The sequence below is a fragment of the Sipha flava genome, unplaced genomic scaffold, assembly GCF_003268045.1.
Source record: "Sipha flava isolate LNK unplaced genomic scaffold, YSA_version1 73_pilon_pilon, whole genome shotgun sequence".
NCBI classification, from domain to species: domain Eukaryota; kingdom Metazoa; phylum Arthropoda; class Insecta; order Hemiptera; family Aphididae; genus Sipha; species Sipha flava.
Window position 1 is genome coordinate 136857 of NW_020273613.1, and position 26597 is coordinate 163453.

At 27.6% G+C, this 26597-nt stretch overlaps 1 protein-coding gene, 2 non-coding genes and 1 pseudogene across 4 annotated transcripts in view; 2 read left to right on the forward strand and 2 right to left on the reverse strand.

The window, feature by feature from the left end:
* The window catches only part of LOC112692418 (sex peptide receptor-like), a 139688-nt gene that overhangs the window by 33266 nt on the left and 79825 nt on the right, over window positions 1–26597 (forward strand). The window lies entirely within an intron of this gene.
* Window positions 9944–10761, reverse strand: LOC112692433 (annotated as a pseudogene).
* Window positions 12328–12399, reverse strand: Trnag-ucc. Its single transcript has one exon. It is a non-coding gene; the product is annotated as a tRNA-Gly (tRNA).
* Trnag-ucc lies at window positions 21688–21759 on the forward strand. The gene has a single exon. It is a non-coding gene; the product is annotated as a tRNA-Gly (tRNA).

Sequence of the window (26597 nt, forward strand, 5' to 3'; positions counted from 1 at the left end):
CATTTTTCTCTTTATACGTATTTTCTATTTTATATTGTATTCATATGTTTTACGCAAATTAATTATCGAAACTAAATTGTAATATACAGTTTAAATAAAAAAATTGAAATATTTAGCTGTCGATTAAAGGATTTTAAATACAAATAAAATATTTATACATAAAAATAATTTTTACTATAAAACAATATGTAAAAATAAATAAATTTAAGATTAATTAATATATATATATATATATCGTCTAGTATATACAAAGTCAAGAAATTCGTGACTTACAATACCTGAACATGAATTTTTAATTCAAAACTGGTCGTAATTAACAAGTATAATAATATTTTAGGTTAAGATTTTATTTATTTACGAATATTTGTTTATTTATTTATATATTAATTTACAAGTATTGACCATTTAATAATTTTTAATTTTAACTAAATTTTTAATTATTTTATTACATATTATAGTTTATTTCACGGTAAAGTATTTACAGTACATAGACCCTAAGTCCATTAAAAAAAAAAAAAATAGTTATTTTTATTTCTTTACTACTACTTCTACTACTACTAAATCATTAACATACCTAATTAATTGTTAATAAAAAATGTATGCTAAATCGCTTAAAAATTAGAGCTCTATTGTAAAATACCGAAATATAACTAGTTATTAATAGAAAATTGGTTGACATACGTGGAGATAATAAATATAATTCTAAGAAACTGGACAGTCTGACCTTATTTGTTTCCATATAGGTGATTTTCTACTCAAAAATTTATATAAAAAATAAATATAAAAATTGAGCAAAAAAGGAACCAAGGAATCTACAATTGAGTCATAAATAAATGTTCACATTTATACATGATACATTTAAAAAAAATATTTGAAATATAAATGTGTTGTTTTATCAAAAATTATGAGAATTCAAAGTATTTCAGAAAGGATTTATAATAAATGCTTCTTGATGTATAATTATATATTATTACATTTTAAATAAAATTTTTTCTTTAATTATTAGATTTTTTGGTTTAAGTACCAAAAATATTTTGTAATAATTTCTTTTATTATTATTTATTATTCATTGTGTTTATTTTCGTTTTAAAGTAACCTAGATTGAATTGATTTTACAGTAATAGGTAATGTGATTAACAAAATGTTGTTTTTCAAGAATCATGTAATTTCTTTATTTTTTAAAATTGACAACACTATTTCTATACTTATTTCTGTGTTAAACCTGTACTTCTTCAATCATATTATTATTATTGTTATTATTTTGAATTTTATTTGTCCATAGATCTTATTGTGTATGGTGCCAAGGTCTTTTTTTTCAAAATAAAACAGATCCTATCTCCGTACTATTTAATAGTCAAATTCCATAACATAATTCTATAACATTATAGTTCTTTTTTATCATGTAATATCAAACGTCTTACACGTAGCTCATACTGAAGTGGCGTGTTCCATAATGTGAAATACTGTCTCCTCAATAATCATTTACTTATTTAATTTTATATAACACTTTCATCGATGATTACGCAGCAGACAATAAAGAAACACTAACATCACGTATCTGATTAATATAGCTGTTATTGAAATACGAGTATTCAATCATTTTATTTTAACAATAGGGATGATCCGCTAAACGGTTCATTGTTCTTAAGGAAACTATATTTTTATATATTATGACCGACTCACTAGGAAATGAAAACAGCTCTAATGGATCCTTTGATTCCTATGTGAATTGTTATACGTAAAATCAATTACGCTTTTTCTACTTCGCAAGTGTTTCCTTTTTCATTTTTCCTTTTCATTTTAGGCCCTAAAAACTTCATCTTCTGATCATTGTGTGTATAAAAGGCCTTGAACGTTGGTCGACAAAAAGAAATCGCATGACGGTCGGATTTGGTGCTGAAAATTTGAGTCGTAAATCTTAATCTCCATTAATCAGACCTTATGATTAATTGATCCTAATCGAATGTATTCATTATTAGAAACTATTCATTAATATATTTGATAAATAATGCCAGTTGTTTTTTATCAGATATGTTGAAAATTAAGCATATTTTTTAAATTCAAGAATTTCATAAGTATAATGAAAGCATCCGTGACGTATATAGAGGGGGATTAGTGGGCTACAGCCCCCCTCAGACTGTTTTAAAAAACTTAAAAATTATTTTAAACGTATGTTATATTTTAATGGTGCTTCATGCTTGTTTAGAATTTATGTCCAATGTCAAATCGTTTTGGGACATTCTTTAAATGAAATATAGATAAGTACCTGCTATGTCTTATTAGTCATTCTTATATAGCAGTGGTAATTAACCTCTGTCCATAGTAGTCCCTCCCGAAAATATTTTCTGTATACGCCACTGGAACGCATATATTGTACTGTAGTACATTTTCTTTTCTTTTATATTACATTTTTACCTTTCTACTCGTATGTAGAGAACGTTTGTACAATTATGTAATATAAAAATCAATACATATATTATATCATGTACTTATGGTTTACTAAAGGTTCCTCACATTGATATGAGAAAATGACAGTTGGAATAATAATATTTAGCTCGAACGTAAATACGTTATTATGAATACAATTATGGGAGATCGTGGTTGCTAGTAACCCAGAGTGCCGTATTTCTTAATTTTTTGTAAAACCAAAAATATTTTGGAAAGCTATAAAAAAAAACATTACATATATTGCATTTACATATAAATATATTTTTATAATAATGCATTTTATCGAGCTACAATTCAATTTATTTTTTAGTCGATACAGGAACTCCATTGATGACTATCAAATTTAATATAATTTATATATACTAATGGTTTTATTAGTCGTAGAATCTTGACGGCTCCATATGGACCGAGTCCCAATTTAACCTTTTATAAGGAATTGAGCCCCGTCCAGTTTCAGGTATAATACTAAATGAGTCCATTATTTAATACTAATTGAGTCCCATAAAATTTAAAAAAAGAAATAAACATTTTTCTTCCTATTTTTATAGACTTAGATGTAGACTTACAGACTTAGACTGTCTGTAACGAAAAATTTTAAAGATATGATTAAAAATGTTTTTCTTTTTTAATATTTTATAATTTAATATTGTAGGGGTATAATATATTATGAATAATTTGCATATAATTAAATAAATATAGGTAATGATAAAATAACATTTTTATATGAGTAAAAATTTTGGAAGCATTTTGTAAATTCAAATCTAATTATTGTGTTTATTTGTAACAGCTGCATTTTATCGTCAATTTCTTTTTCTTTTGTATTATTTCTTTTATTAATTATATGAACACTTCTAATTTTTATATAGATTTTACATTACACATTTAACAAATTATTTATAAATTGGTAAATGTTGGATAGGCTGAAAAAAACATGTCATTGATTTTTTAATGAAAGAATTCAAAACTATTGGTGGTCCTCACTAATGAATATGTGAATGAGGTCTACATTAATAAAGCATAAGTGTAATAATAACATATATTTTAATGCTGTGTGGCATAATTTCTGCTGTATCAGAATTCTGGATGGTTGATTTTATATTTTACTCAAAATAATCCTTGGACTCAATTTGTATACTATTATTCCTAACCCCGGACTCAATTATTATATGTTCCGTTTGTACTCGAGACTGAGAATTTAATTTTTTTTCTGTTTAGGTATAAGGACTCAATTAGTATACAACGGTCTTGACAGTAGTTAACGTAAACGAAAATGCGTATTATTATGTCCAGTTTTCGAGACTTTGTGACACGTGTTAATTTCCACGATTTTTAACATTATTTTAATTTTATATGCTCGAACGTATCCATGTATAAAAGATACCATTAGCGCGGTCCGTTTAGTTATTAGATCTATGAATACAATATAATTTGGATCCATTCATTAATGTTGTATGCTATTTCAATATCCCGAAACAATTAGTCATTTTAGAGTTATTAGTGGTTGTCTAGTGTTGATGTGTAATTCGACAACATTTAATTAGGCTGTAAATAATCAAATAATAGTTAAATAAAAAAAAAAAAAAAAAAATAATGAATTTTGTTTTCTTTCGGGTAGGATTAATAAGCCATCAATCTAATCAGTTGGTAGTACGAAACAACAATTGTTTGCAAGTTATTATACACGGACAAAATCATAGAATGCTTATAGTAAATACTTAAATAGTACTCAAAATTATTTAAATTTATGTATATATATAAAAATACGTAGCAAAATGGCCGGTAAAAATGAATCCATTGTAAAGAGTTATCAGTCGACTATTTAAATGTATATAAATATAAGAAATTATAAAAATTTTAAATTCATAACTCATCAGTATTGGATTATGTACTTGTGTAATAAATAATAATTCTTCTACATTATTGTCTGAGTATAATACGTTAAAAATTAAATTTAAAACTAATAACAAAATGATAGGTACTACCTATAATTTTTTCGAAATTTTATTGAATAATAATCTTCATAATAATAAATAATAACAATATTATCAATAAACAAATATTATCCGTATATTCAAATACTGCTCACTCACTGACCGATCAGCGTATAAACTACCATATTAATTAATTTGAAATAATGAGAAACTTTACCTATAATATGTACTGAAACAATGAGAGAGGTTAGAAGAGGTCGAAAATCACGTTTTTAAGGGTCAAAGTAGTTTTGGGCCTAATCTGGATATCAAATGGATTTTTTACTTTTTTGTTACCTAAGAAATATTTTATTTCGTTAAATATTTGAAATTTAATAATTGATCATTGAGATGCGTGTAAGTTGATAAAGTATAAATAAATAAAAAGTAAATATCTGTTGAATATACGATAATATATTTTTTAAATTAAGTTTTTCGCAATCTACATATTATTTTTTTTTTCATGGAAATATTAATAGCTTATATCTAAAATAGAATAATTTCTTCCAAACGATACCGAGTTATTCAACTAGTAACAAAAAAATAAGAAAAACCCTGTGAGTATTCTACGCTGTACCTACAATATATTAAATAATAATTGCATCGGTAAGTTTTAAAAATATGTGTGTATTGAAATTATTTTATTTAAATCACATTGCAGTATATTAAGCTTTATTATATTATCACTATTTTGGTACAAAGGTAGATAATTTTAGTAGGTAATTTTATAATTTGATATTTAACTGGGCGAGGTTAATAAATTACTGATGAAAAATCCTTGTGCATTTCTTTCTCCGTGAATGGGATTAATATTTAACATTATTTTTAAAAATAAACATTAATTTTAATTATAAAGCTACAACGAAAATTAATAATCTTAACACCCCAAAATTTAGAGTGAAAATGGAAATAGCAAATTATTATATTATGTATGCTTGATCACGGTTAATGTTCAACCCGAATTATGAAGTTATGGTGTAAAGTGTATGACTTGGCTGCATAAATAGTGACAAGTCTTAAGAATTAATGAGTATATAAAGCCCAAATGAGTTCACCCTGTTCGACTGTCAAGACTTGAAGCAGCTCAACATAAGATTTCAATTTTATTAGGTAGGTACGTCCTAAAACATACAGACAATATCCTGTAATATTGTATTCATTTTAATATACTATTATAAATTCTTCCAGGAATGAAGTAATGAGAGTATGGTCTAGAAGTATAGATTTTCTATTTTTTTTTTTAGGAAGTATCGTTTTACATATATAGTCAGAGCGGTACCGTTGTATTATTACTGTACACATCGAATGTATAGATTATTTGTAATTTAAAAACATAAAAGCACGCAAAATCAGCTGGGTATAAATTTGTGTACAAAAAGGAATAGCCTTGTTGCGCGGAGAAAATCATGGTGTATAATCGTCATCGAGATCCCGAAAACCCTGTTGGCAACATACGCACGTCTGCAGGGAAATGCGACTACGTGATATTCTTCGCTGCATACCTGGAAACACACAAAGACAACACAAATATTATTAAATCGACGCCTTTTACATTATATATATATAAGGCACGTCCCTGATCCGTATATTTTCCAGTGCATATGGTGCACATACCTATACATACATATATGTATTAGAGTGGTCCTTATTTTATTTTTTTTTTAAATTTAATTAGGCTACCCCCAAAACTTGTTCAAAACTATAAAAAAAAAACTTGTGTTAAGTTTCATAAATATTAATTAGTCCTAAAAGGGTCCTCAATAGGGTTAAAGTTCATTAAGTGTGCTTTTTTCAATATTTTCGTAATTTTCAATTTCGGCCTAAATAAATATATATATAAATATGATAGGTAAAAAACATATCGAATAAGATATATATATTTATTATATATATTTCGTATGCAATACGTACATAGACATCACGGTGGCATTCTCCCGTATGATTGTTATACGAACGGGCACGTCGTTGTAATAGAAGCACAATAACAGAAAATACCAAGAACCTATTGACCGAACATGTTCACGTAGAGAATTATACCTATTTACCGCATATAATAATATTTATACATCACTGCTACAAATAGCTATGCGAAATCTTGTATGTGTGTGTGATTTTCCTCATATTGTCTCGAGTGACTCTCGACCGAGCACGCGCGTAGTAAACGTGAACGCTACCGACCGTTTACATTAAATATTATCTCATGTTTATGATAAAGCTGTTAATCATCAAACAAAACCTTTATGCATACATAACATGCAGGTTTACGATAAACGCGTACTACATACCAAGAACACGATATCATCATTTCGGTCCCCATGTACAGCCAGAACGCATAAAGGCACCATATCTATAAAATTTCCGAGTACGTATATGTTTATACTCTATGTATGCTAAATACTTCCTTAAACAACAAAAGTTTGTGTTTTTTTTTTAATTGTTTAAAAATCTGTGATTTATTTTAAACATTATAATGAGCGTTATTTTATGGGTTAAGAATAAAAATTGAATATTTCGTGAATGTTAAAAGAAACCGGACAAGATATTTGTATCAAAATATTTAGATGTTTGTGTTGCGTGACTCATATAATTTGCAGTGATCTGAAATCAATGATAAGAAATTGCTTTACAATTCTAAGCGAGTTAATAAAGATTCCATGGTGCCTCCTATGGCACATTTCAGAATCCAGAAATTGCATTTCTTATGCCACTTAAATGTACTATAAAGAAAACAGAACTTAAATATTTTGGTCATCATCGGAGGTATTGAGATAAATAAATCCTTTTACGGCACTCTGTATAGTTTCTGTTTTTGATTTTTCCACGAAGCCGAAACAATAATATATGAATAATGTAATATTCTAGTATGTTATGTGCCGCCTGCTATACATGTGTTAGTCCACACTACAAACCCTTGCATGCTGTCACTGTATAATAATAGTAATAATGTGTTTTGTGTAGACGATGTGTTTCGTCCTTTTTTATGTGTCTATGGCATTATGCGATCTACGAAGAGTAAATATAACATTCAAATGCTACATGTAGTAAAATTTACTTGCGAGAAACGCATATTTTATCATAGCAATATTATGCACATCAGTGCCGGAAACAGAAATACGTATTCCTGGTAGGAAGAAGACATAAAATATTACAACACCCTTTTTTGGAATTATAAAAATAATTAAAATATACTATACCATAATTGAGAGCTTCTATAGCTTTTTTTACTCATAAATATACCTATATGATTTTTCATATTTTAATTCATTTTTATTTGTATAAAACTATTTAACATTACTATTACATTATAATCATACGAATAAATAATAAAATAACAAAATAATACAATAATACAAAATTATAATTAAATACAGTTAGAACAGTGGTTCCCAACCTCTTCTATTATACGTCCCCTTTGTAGATTTTCAAAAATCTTGCGCCCCCCCCTACTACAAATTGAAAAAAAAGTATCACCTTTTTTGTGTACTTTAAAATAAACTACACAATATTCAGAATGACTACTTTTTTATTGATGATAATAATTATAAAATATGAATAATAGTAAATAATAAAATGTAAGGTAAAATATTATAATAGTAAATTAGTAAAAAAATATTAATAAGAGTTAATAAATTTACAAATAAAAATACATAATGATTTTAATAATTATTGTTGATGCTTATAATACTTTTCTTTGGACAGTTTTTTTATGTTCGGCTCAATATTTGATAGAGAACACCTTAAATCAGATGTGACATCTAAACGATTTCTGTATGGCAGTTAACGGTTGTACACCAGAACCGACGATCGAATGGGCTATCGTTTATACGCACAGACGGCGTCCGACAAAGAACCCGATCGTAAAATAATTAAATTGTCGTATGGAAAGAAACCTGAGAGAGTGAGAGAAAGAGTGTACTGTATGGTTAGGTTTGAAAGTGATGTGGAGGAAGGTGGGGTAACCAACTAGAGTAATAAATAATAAATATAACAATTACAAATTATATTAGATGATTGTAAGACAGAAGACAATATATATCATGAACTTATAGACTAAGTGAGTCGACCACATGCGGTCGCCCGTAATAATAATAATTATTAATAATAAAAGAATAACAATAATAAATAAAAAATTGATAAAGGTGTACGACCTGGTAATACCAACGCAAAATTGAAGTTGGATAACGCTATGGTCGATAGCCAACCTGTCGCAATAGTCGGAAGGTTCCTTGCCGCGTATGTAGAGGGCGCCGCTGTCACATGTGAATGAAAAATGTTGATTCGGCACCCGGCGATGAGGTCACAAGGACACAAACCGAAATATGGGAATTCCCAACCGTTCGGATGACGAGATTAATGGCGCACACGACGTCGGTGAACAAAAAACACTCACGGAACGATAATAAAAAAAAACAACTGTGCGACAATGGCTAATACGAGCGCGACGATGGCGATCGGAAACTTCACAATGGCAACGAGAGCACGATACGTAAAAGGTTTCCTGAAGTCTCTCGATGATGAGAACGGAGTGGATGAGACGACGACGGTCAAAACCACGTGGCGCGGAGTGCTATGGGCGGCGAAATATATAACAAAAAACACTAACATTGGAGTGGCGTACAGTGTACACGACATCGGCGATTGTCAGTGTTAACGGTGGCGAAGCGACGGTACAAACAATGGCGGATATGCTATTTTGCCTAGACGGCTACGTAAAACACATGAACACAAGCACACGACGGCGATGATGAACGTGTAGACGACCGACGACAAGACCTGTCCTGGGAGCGGGCAGCAGGCTAGCCATCGAAAAACAGCACAGCTAATTACTCCCTCTCAAGAAATCGATCATGTTATCGACCAAGTTTGCAGGAGGCCAATATGCCGCGATCCTCGCACGACATTTGTACCCAACAATTTCTATGTTTGTTTTTTATAACTGCTTTGCTGGAGAATCCAGATTCGCATAAATAAGTATATGAAAATTGTACAAGGACTTTTAAAGCTTCATCTGAAATTTCAGGATAAATGGGTTGCTATTTACCCAAAAATTTTCTAAAGAGCTACTGTTAAAATCAATTTTCGCGCGTGAATCATTCTTCAGCTCGATTGCCTGTTTTTGAATTATATCTGGCAATATGTCTACGCTAGTATTGAATGGAGAACTTGTTAACATATATTGCCAACTTTCGTTCGAAAAATTTGGAAAATATCGAGTGAATTCATTAGTCAAACTGTCGAGATGTTTAATCACTATATCTTTCAACCCAGTAGGACAAATTGGTTCTTCTTCATCAGAGAGAATTTCGTTCGGTCGACGGAAAGACGAAAAATTTGGAGTCTCTTTATTGATTCTGTGTTTCCGAAGCTATATATTTTCTAAAAACGCGTTGACAGAATCGTTGGTATTCCTCCCTTATAATTTGAGATTTAAGTTATTAATAGACTCAAAAAAATCTGTTAGGTACGTGAAATAGAACATGACATTTATATCAGTAAAATGTTCTTGAAACTATTTCTATTCCTAATTATAAAAGCATTATTTCCACTTCAGACTTTAATTCAAACAAACGTTTAAGCATATTCCCTTTGGATAACCAATGAACCTCGGTATAAAACAATAAAACAGAATGTTAGGTGAATAGCTTAGAACAAAGAATCTTAAAAATACGTGAATTAAGAGCACTGCTTTTGATTGTGTTAACAACTTTTATACATATTTCTAGTACCTTTTTAATTTCAGATGATAGCGTTTTTACAGCTAAGGCTTGTCGGTGTATTACACAATGAGAACCAAATATTGATGGATTTTTATCTTTTGCAAGCTTTACAAAACCCGGTCGTGATTCTATCATTGCAGGGGCACCATCTGTACATACACCTACAACTTTTTTCCAAGAGAGGTCGTTCTGATCAAAAAATATATCGATAGCAGACAAAACGTCACTGCCCTTTGATGTGGAATTTAAGGCCTGGGAAAACATAAGCTCTTCTGCAATAGTCTTTTAATAATTTATAAGACATTTATAAGACAGCAGTAAACTAATAGCTGACAACAATTGGCCACATCAGTTGATTCATCACACTGAATTGCAAAGAATACGGAATTTTTTAATTTATGAATCAACTGATTTTGTATGTCCAAAGCTAACTCATCAATGCATCATTTTATTGTATCGTCTGAAAGAGATAATTGAAAAATTTTCCTTTTACTTTCTTCACCAAGTACTATTTCAACGGCTTTAAGTATGCTAGGTTTAATTAACGTTTCACCCAATGTATGTGATTTCTTTTGCTGAGCCACCATAAAGGCAATGGGATATGAAGCTTCAATAATTTTTTTCATTATTCTGTTGAAATTCTCCGGTTTTGTCAAGTTTAATTTTATTTAAAGAATTTTTTTTAGCAACAAAAAACTCTTTAGGTTTTTCTTTTATCATCGGATGAGTTGTGGTTAAATGTCGTTCAAGTCGAATTGATCGGAGAGCATCGTTACTTAACACAACGTAACAAATAACACACTGTGACATTTGGATACCATCCTTTTCAATGTCAATCCAAACTTAATATAATCATCGTTATACAATCTTATTTTCTGTAGAGCCTTTATTTTTACGAACGTACACTCGCGACGACTACATACTACGACACTAAGTGCACTATGCAACTGCAAAACGAAACTAAATCGAGTCTAAACTAATCTAATAGCTTTTCCCTCCGACATCCATTTATCGTACCGATTAATTTACAGATAACGTGGCATAAAACGATTAAGTAGACGCTGCGGCCAAACACTAACATTGATACCCGATAATCATAGGCGTGCGCAGACTTTGTCTGCAGAGGGGCCTAAAAGTGAATCTAAAAAAAGTGAATCAAAGATTCTTGTACTAAAGACTACTAGTATAATTAAATATTTTAAAGTTTATAAATTATTTATTTAATTCAATATGCAAATATAAAAATAAATACTATTTAAACTTACACAATTTATATCTAAGATATCCTTATTTACATATTATTATACTATTTACAACTCAATATTTTTGTCCGCGGGAGTAAGGTTTTTGAATGTATCAATTACATCTTCAATTATTATATTATGTACAAGTTCTGATTAGTCTGATTAATAACTAATAACTTTATTACATTTATTTACAGATATCAATTTTATACTATAAGATTAAAACTGGCTTTACTTATTCATGTAAAATGTAAAAATGTTCGCTATTTTGTATAGTATAGATATACAGTTATTAAAAAAAAAGCCAGAGTCCGCAGGAGGGCCGCGGCCCACCCGGCCACCCCCGTGCGCACGCCTATGCCGATAACGGATAAAGAGAATCGGTCAATTAATTTTTTTTCTCTAAATTTTAAAATAAAAATAATTTAATCAATAAAAATTGTATTTTGTAATAATTACTTGCGTCTCCCCAGCAATGTGTACATGCCCCCCCGGTTTGGGAACCAGTGCCGTATAGAGACGTGATTTTGTGCCTCTCAAAAAGTTCTTCGATTTGAAGTATTTAATTAGAGTAATGTATGCTCCTTCATTTATTGATTTGGTTAAAAATTTTACTAATCCCAGTGGTTGTTGCACCAATGTATTTGAAGTTTTGGGTTTTCTTAAATACATACAAATTCTAACGTCAAATGGTCTAAGTAAAATTATATGAAATATTCTATTTGACTTTCAAGATTAAAAAAATGTTCATCATAAATGAAATTCAAATAAGCACACTACGGAGTGTATAACCAATTTTAAATTGTATACATAAGTACACGATAAAAACTATATAGGTACTTATAGACTATAATTACTCCAAAAGAGGTAGATCATACAACAAAATATAATTTCGGTATAAAATAATTGAAATATAATATGCAAACTATTAAAGCTCAAAAAATCACATGCGATGGCCGGGAATCGAACCCGGATCAACTGCTTGGAAGGCAACTATGCTGACCATTACACCACCAACGCAGTTGAAATGTAGGCTTAAAATGGACGTTACTTCAATTTTAATTGCTTGAATCATCAAGTGTCTAGAAAAAAAAAAAATTATCAACTTGTTTTATATTTAGTATCGATCATCACATAAAATATTAAGATTTTTATATTCTAAAGTATTTGGGAGCTTTGTTATAATCGAGTTGACGGAAATTTTTTTTAGTTTTTGTTACTTTTGAAATTTTTACTTTTTACTATGACATCGTTAAGACTTATGAACTACAGTGCTTGATATTTGCATCATAATTTTGTTTATAAATAAGATTTTGGCACACTGTTACAGGTTTTTATAATATTAAATATTACAGTATCTAACATATTTGGTCGTAAGTACTGACAAATATATTTAAAATTATTATATTATAGTTATATTTATTTTATTTATATTATATTTAAAATTATTTTAAACCATATTGGCTTTTTAATTTTCAGTATGGTAATAATACCTATAACGATATCGAATGATTAACAACGGTCATCAGTTTAATGCAAAAATTGTATTTTAAGAAGACCTCTTCGATTAAATTCACATTAATACAGTTCCAGGTTACAGGAGGAGGGTAAGGGGCAGATACTTCGAGTGACAAAATTTTAGGGGCGGCAATTTTTTGACGGCGTTAACAAAAGTTTTGAAATTTTCTAATGTATATACTAGTTTTTAGGAAAAAATTATTGATTTATTATTGAAAAATATTAATAAAAATTGCATAATATTATTATATAATATGTATACAGTAAAACTCGCTTAAGACGTTCCCGCTTAAGACGCTTTCCCGCATAAGACGCTATTTTCCGTCGGTCCCTAGAAATTTTCTATACTACTCAATGTAAAAAACTACCTGTTAATATGTTCGGTTTTTCTCTATCTCATAAAACGCTTCTTTGTTAAACAGATTATGATGAATTTTAGTAGTTTTGTAAAAATAAAAATAGAAATTTTACTTGTTTACGTGTTTACAACACCTAACAGAAATTCGAAAAGTAATATCCCCTGTAGGAAATTCTGAAGAAATGTTGGGTTGTCTAAACAAAATAGAAAACTTTCTTGCTAAAACGCATTGTCAGCATCGTAATCAAACAAAAATATATGTATACATGTATGTAATTACGTATACATACAGGGGCGTCATTTTAACTTTTGAAAGCGTGAGGCAATTGTTTAAATTTGCCGACTTCATAATATTTAATATTTATGGACCATAGACTATCAATAAAATATTTTTTCGGAACAAAAAATTTAAGGATTATTAATGAATAATGATGTCATAATGATAAAGAAAGAACTTGAAATGTTTCAAATTACCCAATTAAATAATAACATTAAAGATAGTAAAACATTAATTAATTTACTTATCCAATAGGCTGTAAGTTACCAATCAATAGGTTTAATGGAATCATAATATAAATTTAATTAAATAAATATTTATAATTTTATTATTTGTATATTTAATTCTATACAGAACTTATTTATAAAAACATAAAATTGTATTTCAAATATAATGTACCGTAGTTTGAGGTGAATAGGAACGATTTTAACGATTTTTTATAGATTTTGAGCTCAATTTTTATGGTATAAATATTACGAAAACTGTTTTGTAAAGATCACATGTATAGAAATATATAATATACCAAAAATAAAGTTCAAGTTCGCGTAATAACGATTGTCATAAACCGGAGAGGAGCTAATGTTTCCCAACTTTTAATAAATCGTGAACGTGTATTTAAAAGAGAATATCATCTAATTTTTGAGTACAAAATAGTAAATAAAAATGTACTATTTACTGATTTTAACATTTGATCATCGGACAAAGAATTGACTACTTTTTAAAATTTCTTAAAGTGGGGCATTTGCCATAATCTGCCCCCCCACCGAATGACGCCCCTAATACATACATAATTATTAAGTATTGCCCGTTAAATTATGTTCAATCATAAAAAAAATTAACTCCATATTTCAATCACTTCATTTTTTTCATTTCCGCATAAGACACTTTCCCGCTTAAAACGCTCTAGAGAGCTGGTCCCTTAAAGAGCATCTTAAGCGAGTTTTACTATATATATTATAATTATAATAATTATTTTATATTATATTACACCACTGAGTTATTTTGTCTGTGGGCATTTAGCATATTAAGGGTAAAACCATATTATTATTATTTAGCGCTCGGACTTATGCATTTTTATTTTCGTTATACTGACATAAAATTGTGTTTATTGTATTTCTTATATATCTCTATGTGTGTATTATAATTTATAACCATCAGATTATTAAATTTGATATTAATAGTTTCAAATAATTTATTTACACACTAACAAGCAATTGTTTTTATTATCTCTTTCTCTTTTTCTTGAGTCTCGTGGTCATAGTTGTCATCGTTATCAAGTTCGATTCACGAATTATGACTGACTGGAAAACAAACGTGCCTAATATTTTATTTTCAAACAATATGAGTGGAAAGCGCATACAAATGCATATTTTGAAATAAATGTGGAAGGAATTGACGATGTTATTTTATGAGAAAAATCAAAGCAATTAGTAAATATTTATAGTGTTTATAACCGGAACTTGAGAATGAGATTTTATAATTTAAAACAATAATGAAATATTTTTCAGAAGATGAAAAATTATCTATGCACAGTTTACTTGAAGTATTAACAGTATCAAAGTTAAATGATTCATTTCCTATTGTAGAAATAGCTTTAAAACTTTTTATATTTATACCATGTTCAAATGCTAGCGGAGAAAGATTCTTCTCAGTTAAAAAAAAAAAGAACTACCAGAAAACATAATTATCTGATGAAAATATGTCATAGTTGTCTCTAATATCTATTGTAAATATTTTCCTAAACAGTATAGATATTATTAAAGAGTTTACTGCACAGAAAGCTAAAAAATAGTTGTAAATGTTTTAAATTAAATAAATTTGTATTCAAATGTTTATATTTAGTACCTACTAAGGTCTATTAATTTAAAATCTACCAGTGTTACAATATTTTTATAAATATAAATAAATTAAAAAATCTTAACTATGTTGTTACTTGTTGTATACATATATATATATATTTATTTATTTATTCATTACAAAATATACGGGTTTCCCCTATAACATTAAAGTACAGTACAATTTATTAGAATAATAGTAGAAAATTGAGAAATATAAAATATATGTAAATAACAGTATTATAATTTGTTTAAACAGTAATTAAGTAAACAATTAAAACGCTTATATTAAACTTAAGTATTAATATAGTGTATAAGAACATTAGAACAAATTTTCATCAAAAGAGGGGTCATGTCAGCTGCATCCTGTTCATTAGAACTGGAAACAACATTAAGCGTTAGTGTTTTAGGAATATCAGAATTATAGCGTTGTTTTTTTTTATAAATTTCCAAAAATTGGAAGGTTTGGCATTAATTGATAGTTCAGTTCGATCAACAAATTCACGATATCATTTTTTCGATACATACTTATAACGGGCCCTAAGAAGTGAAAAGTGTCTGTAATCATCAAGGTTAAAAGTGGATTTAAATTTTGCATGAACCATTTTCTTCATAAATAAAATTTGTTTTAACTCGCTCGTGAACCAGACAGGGAAGGTAGACTGCTAAAAGTGGCGCATTGGGACAAAACGTAGCACAGACTGGTGAAAAGCATCGTACAAGGTATTAAAAGCTGAATCAAGACTAAAAGTAGATAGAGTAGAAGGCCAATCAAAATTAGAAATAAAATTATATATATTATTATAGTCTGTATTATAAAAAACGAAGAAGGAGTGAGATCTATTAAAACCAGGAACCTGGATGTTATTACAAAAATTGATAGATAGAGGAGGATGGAAGGGATCAGGTGGCACTAACGAATTTAATGATTCAGTGACTGAAAGAGAATCAACACTACTAAATACTAAGTCTAATAAGGATCCATGCTTATTAAGGTTATTGTTATTTTAAAAAAAAACAATTAGAGGCAATAAACTCAGGGATACAAGGAGCACGACAATGGGAGGATGAGAAGATTAATCCAGAGTCATCATTATCCCATAAGACTTTAGGTAAGTTATAATCACCACAAAAAAAATATTTAAAATTAGGGTAAAGATTAAGAACATGTTCATATGACATACAGTTAATATGAGATTGATAGACATTAAGTGAGGATTGAGGAGGGATATACACACAACTTATTAGGAAGTTAATTTTATTGAAGGAAAAAAGAATAAAAATTTGTTCAATATTTAATTCGGAGACGATTATAAGAGAAGAAGGGATATCCTTTCGAACGCCAATAAGGACACCTCCCCCTATAGAAAAATTGCTAGTAAAAGAGGATCTATCACATCTAAAAATATTATAATTATAAAAGCCAAGTTCATTATCAAAAATACCATTTGTTAGCCATGTTTCAAATAAAATAATAAAAACGTGGTTCAGCGCAGTGGCGTTACATCTAAGATTTACTAATTTGAATCGGAGACCTCCACAATTTTGATAAAATCCACGAATTGACTGACCACTAATTGACTTGGTTAACGATGACCTGCATGATGATGGAATCCAAAGTTTTTTGATTTGGTAACACGTACTTGAGGTGTACCATTGACGTAAGAAATCTCAAGATTTGATTCACCATTTAACTTGCGATTTTCAAGCTCAGTATGACAGAACCGAAGCAGAGTACGCTGCATCAACGTTTTATCACTGACTATACGGAAACCCGTAGGAAACTGAACACCATTTTTCACCAAATCTCTAAAGTAGGATATCAATTTACTAGAGGACTCACTGCTACCACACAACAGTTTGATTAGACGATATTTTCCAGTGACAACTTTATCAAGACGAATAACATTGAAGTTATTCGGAATAACTATACTATGAGGTTCGAGCAGATTGCGAATGGAAGAACTATCATCCGAAATCCGTTGGACTGGTGAAGCCCAAGAGGATTCGGGTACACCATAAATAATTGTATTTAAAGAGCATTTATGACGCTCAAAGCTTTCCTGCAATACCTGGAAGATAAAATGCGAGCTTTGACTAGGTGAGCCAGTATCCTCGTAAGGTGGTATTTTCACCCTTTAATTCAATAATTTGCAAAGATAGTTGCTTTAGCTCATTTTTCAATTCCTCAAGTTGTAAGGTTTGAGTGGACGAAATATTTTTATTTGCAGTTAAAACTTCACCACAAAGTTTATCAAGAGCTGCCATAATGTCACTATTTGAAGAAGGTATGGACGAAATAGACCTTGTGATAATTGTATTTGAAGTAGTAGTAGTATTATTAGGAGTAGTTTACCCGTACTGACAAAAATTATGACTACTTAGCACACAAAGTATATAAGACCGAGAAGTGACAGTCGATACAAACGCGATTTATATACCATGTGCGGCGCAGCGCGGACCTTATCGGCAAAAGTAATTAAGATTAAAGGCCGATGAGATAGCACAGTCGGTGTAACACGTGCTGATAAAATTTAAGATAAACTTACGTACTAAGACTAGACGACAAGAAGTGCACGGCAGCCGCTTGTTAATCAAAAATCGAAAAAATTATATGACGGTAGTAGATTTAGGCGGACTGACTCAAAAACGTACCGGTATACACACGCACTTATTTTCTGTTAAAACATAAAACGGAAAAAACGATCTACTATTGTCAAAGTAATAAAACAAAGAATGAGAGTGGTATGTTACTGTTACACTTTATCACGTTGAATCACGTTAATATATATTGGTTTGTGGAGGGGGTTGAAGGGCAGAATTTTAAAATCTGCCACTATGCGGCAAATTTGTTATTCCAGTACTGCGTTAATATATACATATATATATATAAATATACATATGTTGAAAAACTTAAATCACATTATTGAGGTTAACACTAATAGGTACCTAACCTAGTTAATAAATAATACTTATAATATATGCATAAGTATTAAAAATTACATGTTATCACTATACCACTATTAAGTAATATTTGATTGTTATTAAAATAGAAACAAATTAAGGTGACCGTACATTTTAGTTTATTCTATTTGAATTTTCTTTTGGTGATACTTGGATGTATTCTTATTAATAATAACACAATATTACTGACTTATACTTGAATAAAAAAAATAAATATTTTATAGTATTAGGGTATTAATAAACTGACTCGTTAATTGGATAATTGGATTACTTTCCGGGGTGGAATTAGAGGGAAGAAGATTTATCCCCGAGCGTAAAATTTTAGATGGTATAATTTTTCTAGAATAGAATTTATTATTGACTACTAGTTTGACATTTTTAATTATTAAATATCCGGTCATTTGCTTTTCTTTTTTTTTTTAAAAAAAAAAGATATACTTCATTCTAAAAATTTGAAACTTATATATATATATATAGTTGCTAACCACTTTGTAATTATAATATTATCAATATTAAAGTAATTGGATTTTTACTACCGGAGATACATGAACTTCAGCTTAGGTGGCTGTCAATCCCCTACATTTTTTAAGTATTATATTTATTTAGTATAGCTTATAGATATTCAAGATATTACATAGTACATGTTTTAATTATTAATAATTTATAATATATGTATATAAAATTGTTCGTGATTGCTCGGAGAAGGTTTTTAAGAAAAAAAATTTTGGAAAAGTGCTATTGTTTAATAAATCGTAATTTAATTTAATAATTTTTGATCAGGTCAATAACTGCGTAATTGAAAATGAATTATTAAACGAAACTATTAAAAAACTATTAAAAACTATTAGTTTTATTTTGGCATTAAATGATGGGTATTGCATAAATATTAATATTATTCGAGGGATTATTATACATATCGGTTGATGATTAGACGCGATGAGGATAACGCTATTCTACGATGTCGTAAGCTTTGTCAACAATTCAAAGTCGACGTGTATGTAAAGATAGAGAGCGAATGATTTTGATACTTGCGATTCAATCAAAAAAAAGCTGCGTGCGGAAGATTCTCAAAACAATTGATAGATATCGATGATGGGAAAGTTACTACAGATGAAACGGAATGCATAAGATTAACAACCGATTTCTGTACAATCATTGATTCGCAAGATGCTCTCATTGACCAGATATTTCCTAATGTAGACAGACAATCACAAATCATGAGTGGCTGGCAGAAAGAGCAATTTTAGAAGCAAAAAAATGTGGAAGTCAACGAATTGAATTTCAAGATACAATATTTGTTACCAGGAGATTTGGTGTCATACAAATCTATTGATACAGTTTGCGATGCTACTGAAGCTGTAAATTATACAATCTTTTCAAAATAACAAAACAACGTTTGTCGGGTCAGCTAGTATGTAAATTTTATAATATTATAAAATAAACATTACAATAATATTACAAAATAACTATCAAATAAATTAAAAAAAAAAAATGTCTCAATTAAAACTTTCAATTTTTGATAGTAATAGGTACTACGTCAAATATTTATTGGATTTGAACAATGGTATGGTGCTCTAAATGAAAAGTCTTCTGACACTATAATTTTCATTCAATGATGTTAGATTTCTAAAAGAGCTTTAACAAATAAATGGAGTGGTTTTTAATCATACTATTTTTTGTTGATTTATTTTTAGTCATGTGAAAAATTATATTCTGTCAATATAATTTTCGACGATATTATAAAGCTATTTTTAAAGTTTCAAGTTTTTTTGATTAAAATATATTATTATTTCTTAACTTAATGAGGGTACTTACATAGGTAATACAAATAACTATAGAATTTGAGTTTTTAGTAAAAGTAAAGCTAAATAATACAATTTGGATATTATATTAACTTTCTTTGTATTTTCTTATGAGTTTCTAAGTATTCTAGTGAATAATAATAAATCGTCTTTAAATCAGTTTTCTTGAATGAATTCCGTTCTCGTTTCTCTTTATTTTAACCTAATATAATACCCGAAGGAGTTCTAAATTTAATTTTTTTTATTACTTTTATCTGATATGCTCAATTGTTTGTACCAATTGTTACATAAAAAGTTTTAGTATAAAAAAAATATATTTTGTAGTCTTTCTTATATTCTTAAAATCTTTCCTTCTTTCAAATTTGTATAACTTTGTAAAATAATTGTTAGAATTACTTTACATATAGTAATTTAAAAAATATTGTTTAAACTGCTCTCAGCTCAAATAATATTTATAATTAAGACTGTTCTTTAAAATCAACATATAGGTATGTGTTTCAACCATGTATCAATAATTTTCTAATATTTTTGTTGTGTTTTTATATGAGAAGAATGATATGATCCACACTGACAATGTAAGACTTTTTATTTATTTAATACCCATCACATGATGGCATTTACCTTATCTACCAATACAAGTTTTACAATACGATAACTTACATCAATAAATAACAATTTTTTGTGATTAAAGCTCATATTTAAGCTGTATACATTTTAGCTATTTTTTTAAACAATTAAATACATATGTTAATATTAAATTCTTAAGACATCGCTGTGTATAGTAGTATGCAAAGATAATTTTATTAATAATTTTAATTGTTTAACTGTATTGAATTTAAACAGATAAATTAAATGATATAATTCAACCTGTTAGCAAATTAAATTAAATTTAAATAAAAAATAATGATAGTGAAAATAATAAAAAAAATGAAATTATTCTTCTAGCGATTGTCCTGAACGGATTTCTGCTTTTATAAAACCTCGCTAAATTCCCAGGGTTGAGCTGCTAAAAAGAGGTTAATTAACTCGTAGAAGTAAAGAGCTTAAATTCAAATTTATCTTGATTCGATGTTTAATGTTTATTCATCAGTTTTCTTGTAAGGTAAGATACAGTGATGATACGGAACTTGATGTGCAATTTCATAACCACGTTCCTTCAATATACTTGGTCCAAATCAAACAGGAACCGCGAGATGTCTACACTCAATTTAAGCTCTGAACGAATATCATTATTGTATACATGTTTACTTTTGATGGTAAAGGGTAATATTCTACACTCAAAACACTTGTTGTACCTACCTCATCGAATACACAGCGTATCGGCAAACTGTGTTGCAGGGTTCGATGACCAACCCATTTATATTTATATATATGTAAACATATACGAAAGAAAAATGATAAATAATGATATTTAATGTTTTTTTCAAAAATAAAACACAATTAAATAAAATGACTTACCTTTTAAATATATCAATACTTTTATATTTACAATTGATTTGTATCGAGGAAATTCAGTTTGCTTAAAACAATTTTAATTTTACATTATATGCAACTGCGATGGTGGTGTAATGGTCAGCATAGTTGCCTTCCAAGCAGTTGATCCGGGTTCGATTCCCGGCCATCGCATACAATTTTGCATTTTTTTCATTTAAAATACAAAATTAACACAACATATATCAACAAGTATAATACCTATAATATTAATATAATAAAACCTTTTAATTTTTTTTTAAATTTTTTGTGTGTACTTTAAATTATCTTCCAATAGTTTATTTGATTAAAATATGTATCTAAACTTTAAAGTTAAAATTAATTACAATATAAGCATCTTATATTAAAACTAAATATAATTTGTACGTTATTACATTAAATTATGAGAAAAGTGAAGAATTTAATAATTTTACGTCGGTTTTCTTTCCATTGACTTTGTTTTTTTTTTTTTACTTTTAATTTACATTTTTAATAATATGAAAGTTTTAAAAGAAATTAAATTCATTCACGAGTACATATATATTAATGATATAAATAGAATATCATTACATAAATTGACAAATTATCCTCCACTGTTATTTAAATTCTAATAGGAATTAATCTTTAGGTTATATATACTTCATTTTTGGTTAGAACTTTATATTTTATTACAAAATTACTTTAATTATTTAATTATTAATAGTATTTAATTATTTTTTTAAATAATTTATTTATTTTTTATTAAATTATTTTAAATTCTATTTACACTATCTAAAATATCATAAAAGCCGTCTAATAGTATTTTATAATTTATCAAAGTTTGTAAGTAGAGATTATATGTGCTTCCCTGAAATATTTTTCGGGTAAATAATTTATCGTTACGATCAAATCCATGCGGCAAATACCTAAATTAGATTAAAAAAATTCTCCACTCTCTGTGTATCACATTTAGTACTACCCACTAGTGTCCTTTTATCCTTGTAGTCTTGCATAGAAAAAAGATAATTATAATAAAAACTATATAATGATAGATTATATTTATTGACAGTCAATATTAAAACTCGACATCATCAGGCATTAAAATTATGTTATGAAATTAATTAATTTTTACATGAATTATAATAGAGTACCACGATTCTGAAAAGTCATTAATTCTAATTCTTTTTTAAATTTTTTCATAAAAATTACAAAAAAAAGTAAAAATACAAAATAATATATTATATTAGCTTAATGGAAGACCTTGTAGCTAATTTCGTATTTTAAGCCCCCCATAATCACCGGAGGAAAATATGATTTTTATCACTATTTTATAAAAACAACAAAACATTTTCTTCCAAAATTTGAGTTTTGAGATTTCATAGACAAATTGTTTTCTTTAATTTTTATTTATTTTTTTAGATTTAAAATACTACTACTTGAAACTACTACTTTAATAAACTACTTTAAATAATTGTATCTATGATAAATTAAACACAAACAATTAGAATATTGTGCCTACTAAATCCATATGTATTATTTCATTGTTGTGTTAATTGTTTTGTTAAAAAAGCTAAAGCCGCTTGTTTTGACAACAATATTTATTAAAAATTTTAAATAATTAAATTATTGTAATATATTAATGTGCGAACAATTAGTTATATATTATATATAGTATATATTTTTGTCATACATTTATCCAATTAATGCACCGCAACTCGCGTAAAAATTATTATGCAGGTTTCTACAGTTCCGAAAGTGTAGAACGAAATTTTATAGCCGCATTCACAGTTTATTTTAATAATAGGTTATTTTATAAAACAATATTCAGGTGTATGAAGTATATGTCATAAACACTAACACTAGTGAGATTAATGTAATGATAGTTTCTGTCATTATTTATATTAAAGTCTACTTTTTAATTTGTTTTATATTTAGTTTATTAAAAATTATTTCAAAGCGTAAAAAATAAAATATTAATAATAGGTATTAAAATAATAAAAATATATTTAACTATAAATAAAATAAATTTTTATTATTTTAATACCTATTATTAATATTTTATTTATATATATATATATATATATACGAGTACATATATTATTTCCTGTTTTTAGAGATATGTATATTTATGCCATGATCGTTAATTTAATTTTTAATTTAAAATAGCGCTATATAGAAACATGATAAATAATTATATTATAAAGAACATCAAAAGAACATGAACATTTTTTTGTGGTATTCCAGTAAAAAGGATTTGCTTTTTGCCTACAAAGAGAATTGTATGAAAAATCATGTATTCAATTTTCAAGCCTTGCGTATAAAATTGGGAGTTATACAAACTTTAAATTATAAAAATATAACAGATATTCGTGATTTTTATCGTCATGTAAAAATTCATTATTCAGACGTATTTAATTTTTTATAATGATAAAACGGATTTTCGTGATTTTTATCGTCATGTAAAAATTTAATATTCAGATGTATTTAATTTTTTATAATGAAAGTGTTAAATATTATTTCTAAATTTATTATTTTTAATATTTTTAAAAATAAATATTTAGACCAAAAACAAGGTTCACGGAAGCACATTTTATCAGAACTATAATGACTCTAGGGATTCAAAATGTTTACACAATATTGAAGACAACTATTTCTGTGACTTAGTGTTTTTATTTTTTTATTAAAATAATTAGGAAAGGAGTTATTAAAGCTCAAATATGCATGATATTATATGTTTTTAAAAAGCTTATAAAACTACAATGAATCAAAATATGAAAAAAATAAAAACCCTACATCACAGATAAAATTCTCCTCAATAGATAGTGAAAATTTCATAAATTTATTATGAAAGTAGTAATATAATATTTTATGTTCCCGTAAAACAGTTTTTAATATTGTTTATGGGAAATTCAAATATTCATCATTGATTTGAGCGCTGTTCCCGTTGCTAGCGTTCGTTCAGTGAACTAAAACCCCCTCTCTACTGCTAAAACAACTGTAACCGGTACGGCGATGACGACGCGTTGTCGTTATCGGTAGATAGTGATATTATATAAATAATAATTATTGTAGTTTGAAGAAACAACCAGAAACCAGAAATAAGATTATCGATTATCATCAGTTAATTTTATATTATTCACACTATTTTATGCCGTCCATTATAATTTATTCTAATATTCACAAAATATGGAATCACACATAATTCATACACTCCAGAAAATTATAATAAATAATAATATACTACATACATCAATACTAAATTCTTATTTTTTTTTTAAATTCTTACTACCTACAAAGCAGTAGTTAACTAATATTTCGCCGAAACAAAATTAATAATATGTCAATATTATCTAAAGATTGGATTAATTGGTTTTCTATTGAAATAATAGTCCAACGCTTAAGGTTTTTTACAAGTTATAACCTGCTAAGACTACGTTTACAGGTTTCAACACTTATAAGAAAACATAAAAAAAAATTGTATTGCTATTGCAATATTTAAACACGCCTTATGAAACCCACGTTTAGTAATAAAATTGTATATTTCAAAATTTAAAGCGTTAGATAATTCCTTAGCACTTGAATTTAATTTAATTTTGAAACTTTCTATTTCTGATAATAGTTCAAAGTTATCCAAGTCTCAGTGGCGTACTCATGGTGGGGGAATCAGGGTATCATATCTCTTCATTGGATTTTTTTTTAATGGTATAATATACCATTACAAATAATATTATATAAATAATAAATATATAATAAATAATATATAATAAATTTAATATATTAAATAATATTATTATCTACATGAAAAAAAGTAGGGTCTGTGACAAGTCAAAAATGAATAACCCTATCCCTTTTCAAAAAAGCTGAACACGCCACTACCAAGTCATGTTAATATTTTAAAGCAAAATCGGCAGGACATGAGTTTGCAAAGTTTGTAATAATATGTACTTACATATATTGTAAATGTGTTAAAAATATGTTGGCTACATGGAAGTATAACAAATACTTTGAAATTTTAAAAATTAAAAATATATTGTGTGTAATTTGTTTTATTTTATAATAAAAAGTAATTTTCATTATGATGAACAAAATTATAAAATAATTTACATGGAAGTTTTTGATATGAAATATATGATTCGCTAGTTGATCGTTACAGGTTTACGGCTATACCTATATTCATATTATTTATTTTATTTTACGTTTATTTAATCTTTTATTTTGGAATAAAAGAGTTAGTTATAATTACAGCAATATGTATTATTTATTTATGTATTCTACATTTATACAATAAAAGGTTTATAAGAGGCAAATTAAAGTTTAATAAATTACTCAGTTCTTGGAATTGGCTTGATATTTTAGATATTTATAAAATCTACAATATTATGTCTGTACCTATATTAAATTTAGCCAATGTGCAATAATTGTTATTCTTATATTTAACATCAATTGTTTACTCCATATAAGTTAACTGAGCTAATAACATTTATACTTGTTTATTCAGTAACAGACATTTTTTTTTATCGTATACGCGCGTTTTATCTGTCTGTCAATTTTCTTATTTATTTGTGCGGTGTTAAAAAAATATAATGGCACCAAAAAAACAACGAGCCCAGGTATGTAAACCATTTCAGCGGTTACAACAAATATTTTTGTAAAGGATCTAATATGGCTAATCGACGTTTATTCAACAATGCCCAGAGTTTCTTAAAAAATGTTGACAATAATATATGTGAGCAATTTAATAGTATGGTTAACAAATTTATTGGTGGAAAAAAAAACAAATTTGTCTCAAAAAAACATATACAACACTAAAGTAGAGGCAGCTATTATTGCATTTAATTCACAATCGTATTTACGTACAATTCATAAATCTATAACCAATGCAAACCTATATAACCTAACCAGGTAATTTAAAAAAAAAAATAACTACCTAAATATTTATTTTTTAAATTATTTTTATATATTTCTTAACAATGTATCTTCTCTTATTATTAAACACATGTACATATAAACAGGAA